This window comes from Camelus bactrianus, chromosome 4 (genome assembly GCF_048773025.1).
Source record: "Camelus bactrianus isolate YW-2024 breed Bactrian camel chromosome 4, ASM4877302v1, whole genome shotgun sequence".
NCBI classification, from domain to species: Eukaryota; Metazoa; Chordata; class Mammalia; order Artiodactyla; family Camelidae; genus Camelus; species Camelus bactrianus.
The window spans coordinates 52,118,743-52,122,891 of record NC_133542.1 but is presented as its reverse complement, the minus strand read 5'-3'; the positions used below and the strand labels follow the sequence as shown (position 1 = coordinate 52,122,891).

At 35.4% G+C, this 4,149-nt stretch overlaps 1 pseudogene; it reads right to left on the bottom strand.

The window, feature by feature from the left end:
* Positions 1–2,057: 2,057 nt before the first annotated feature.
* Positions 2,058–2,593, bottom strand: LOC105067558 (DAZ-associated protein 2 pseudogene; annotated as a pseudogene).
* Positions 2,594–4,149: the final 1,556 nt, after the last annotated feature.

The window sequence follows — 4,149 nt, the reverse complement described above, 5'->3', positions numbered from 1 at the left end:
CAACCTGGGACAAGTTCTCCTAATGGCACATGGTAGGAGTACGAGTGTAAACATCTGATACTTCCTTAGACCTTGGCTACAGCTGTCACATTATCACTTCCATCCACCCACACTCCATTTGCTTAAAAGCAAATCATATGGCCAAGCCCAACTTCAATAGGGATAAAAATGTATAATTCTCCCAATCTAGGGAGAGGCACTCTAAAGTCACACGACAAAAGATATGGGTGAATAATGTTAACAAAGGAAAGATATGAAAAATTTTATGATTCAGTTCACTCCAGAGATGAAACTGGAGGAGCAGAAACTGCAACTTGTGGAGCTGCTAAACCTCAGATTAGATAGCCTGCAGTTTCAGTAGCCATTGCCATTACCTCCTTAGAATGTGTGAACTGTGTGGCAAAGCCAAGGAGACTATATTGCTTAAAGTCATCATGTTTCTAATCTCTTAAACCATTAGTCAAAACCAGTCAGACTTTCATCTATCAATCCTCTTCATTTAAATGATAGAACTATCAAGAAACACTTAAAAGAGCCACATGCACTGTGGAAAAAAAATGTTTTCATGAAATATCTTGTTTGCCTAACATTCACTGATGGCAAACTATAATCATCAGTGATCTGCTTTCCTCTCTTTTCATTTCCCTAGGCATTTTAGTTCATCTATATTTTCTAGCATACACTGTTACATTTCCTCTTGTATTTTTCTTGTTAGGATTACATTTCCCTTCAGGTGATACATCAGTATTATTACTTTCTTCTTTTTCTTTTTTTGAGGTGTAATGCAATTTCATAACTTTATTCAAATTTTCAAAAGTCTTTATTTTACTTTTTTTAGCATAAAAAATCCACAAGTTAAGTGCACCACAGTGTAAAGAGACACAGAGTAGTCAGTGGTATAGTCAAACATCACATGTACAGAACACAAAATTTAGATAAACTGAAATTATAAGAAAAAATAGAATAAAATCCAATTTTAGAAAACAAAAATATAAATATTAAGGATCCCTGAAATATTCTTAACTCTAATGAGATTTCAGTGGATTCAATTCATTTTATAATGAGGCATTTACAATATGAATTCCCAATGTAGGAATTTTGGGGAGCATCAGACACTGACAGTAAATGGTAACCAGTTTTTGATCTGAAAACTTCCCTTAATTTGGCTCTGGAGTCATCAGGCTTTTAAATGTGTCCTCCTTTTTGCCCCTTAAATTATAAACAAGTTTACAGTACAGTTTGCATTGATATCCTTTCTTAAAACAAAGCTAAGTATTTCTGGCACCAAAGCAAATTTGGATTTGGTTCATGTATGAAGAGGCAAGCTTGAAGGACATCCAAAAGGTGCCCTCCACTTTTGCCTGAGGAGATGCAAAAGCAGAAGTAATGGGTTCTGTGTTGGGAACACAAAAAGAGTTTCAGAGGATCCTTATGAAAGACTAGTTAAAAGATGACAAGTGGGGAGAAGTGCAAGGAGAGAAGGAAATTAATCTGACGGGCTTTCTGTCCTGTACCATTGATTCAATGGAGATTGGTGGGAAAGAATGGAAAATTAAGGTTGAGGGTGAGATGGGGGGCAAAGGATAGAAAGGAAAAGGCACACAATTAATGCAGTTCATTTGTAACAAGCAATAAAAATCAAAGAGTTAAAGGAGATTAAAGACCAATCAGAATAATTTGGCAACTTTAATTTCTAGGAAAATCAAAGTTCCCTCCAAGCCTAATTTCATGTTTTATTACTAAAAGCAAAGACCAGTATGGTACAGTATTACTCTGGAGGAAGTAAAGGAAGATCCTTAGGGCTGCCTCACTCACATCTCACATTCTTTTTATGAATGGATACATCCCATATCTCAAAATGCTTTAGGAAGGTACTATTACCATTACATGATTCCTTATTAAGTTTGAAAAGTATCTGAAAGTTTGGGCACCAGAAAGGCACCCCAACAATATGTGTTTAAACTGCAACTCCAGGTTAATATGACTAGAGCAGTTACATTGTAAAAAGCACTGAAAGTATATGATATCTTTCCCAGCACAGAGGTGGCCTTGGTTATTCACCAGATGCTGTAGCCCCCATCTGAACCACCCATGAAGAAGTTTCCCTTCTGCTGAGTTACAAGTACATTGGCTCCCTGCATGTCTGTTAGCTGAGCAGAATTGGGAGGACATCTGGAGGAGGAGAGATGTTGCCAGTAGTAGAGCCAGTTCCAAATATGGCACCTGAATTATACCCTCCTTCCTCCAGCACTGTTGCACCAGGTGGACAGGTGGAACCAACTGGATAATAAGCTATGAGCATTGTGGAAATTAAAGGTCCAACAGCCACAGACAAGGTCATGGGAAGATACAGTGAAGTGCCAGGAAATATAGCTGACGTGGTGGGGACTGTGGCAGCCTCTTAGTGCACAAACTCAGACAACAGATAGAGCTCTGAGCTGGCAGGTCTAGCATCAGTATGGGGTGGAGCCTGGGGAAAATGCAAGGTCTGAGTGTACACAGAATTCCGAGGAGGCACCAGGGGCTGGGTTGGCTGCATTAGATATTGACCTTTGCTGTTCGTGGTGGCTGCAGATCTGGTTCTGCTTGGCATCACAGAGGGTTATTTTTTTAATCCTCTTCTGTTTGTAGTCACTTCTGTGTCACATGAGAATTCCTTGTTTTGTTTTCTTAAAATGGCAGCTTGGGATGCAAGTAGAATGAGAGGAATTTCATGGAATGATGATGGATTGATAAAAATAATTTGGGTTACAGTAGGCACATAAGGAAAAAAAAAATGCTGCACAGTTCCATGCTTGGTAGAAACCCAAGAATATATAAATCAGGAAAATTGCAGTGGTGAAGGAAGGCAAATGGAAAGAAAGTGTTATTATATTTTCTTATTTTCTTTATGGTCTTTGAACTGATTTTTTCCTCCAGTGATTAAATATGTATCATCACTATTCACCAATGGTAATTCACATTTTGACACAGTTAGTTCTATAATTATTTGAAAAATATCCAGGATTGGGGTAAGCAGTGAGCAGTAGTTATAGATTTTTTTTTGAAACTAATATCATGATTAAAGAAAAAAATTCTATTTTATTTCACCCCCAAATAATTTAAGTGAGTAACTGAGAGACAGTAAGTATTTAACAGTAAGATATTATGATAAATAGGAACTCACTTATCCATTTTAGCTAGTAAATTCTTGGGTTCATTTGTCCAATATAAATTAATTTAATATTTTATTTCCTTATTTTAATAAGTGGGTAGCTTCAGAATATACAGTGTTTAGGGGATACAGTTTCATTCTTAATATTACTTTAGAATAGAAAGTAGATTCTAACTATGTACAGAGAAACTGTCAATTCTTGAAAAATCATCTGGAATAGGATCAATGTTCTTTCCAAAGTTGAAGGTTTAATCACTGCTTTATTGTTTGTCATTTAATCTATTTTATTAATAAAACTCACTGTTACATAAGAGTTTAATGATTGTAACATTTTATCTATTCTCTATTTCATACTATTAGGAACCCTATGAACCAAGTAGGCCAGTAATATTATTTTCACTTTTCGTATGAGCAAGGTATATCTTAGTAGCTCACTAGCATAGACCTGAAATGTTGGTAGGCTATAAATAAAACATAGGTCCTACGACAGCAAATGATATATATGCCTTTCCTAGTAAAACATACTTTGTCTGTTAATATGAATTCATTTTTTTATTTTTGAAGACCAATTTCTCAGCACTGTATTTATGCAGTTAATTTATGGTTGAGTTTGTACATGTTCTGCAAATCACTTGGAATTATATTAAATGGTTACTTGTAAATGTGAAATTATTTTTTTAAATGTTACCTTTTTAAAAAATTTTGCTGCTTACTAGCTATGTCACTTTGAACATGTTACTTAACAGCTTAATGTCTCATTTTTCCCACCTGAAAAAAAGAAGTAATAATTTTACCAACCTCAGACAGTTGCTGTGTAGGTTGTATGAACCAATATGTATAAAGTACTTAGCACCAGGCCTGGCACACAGTAAGTGTTGTATAAATGTTAGCTATTATTAATATCATCATCATAGTAATCCTTTTAAAAGTATGGTATCAACATTTAGATGAAGAGTAAAGGTTACTGCTTTGTTTACATCATCTTTTAAGACAAA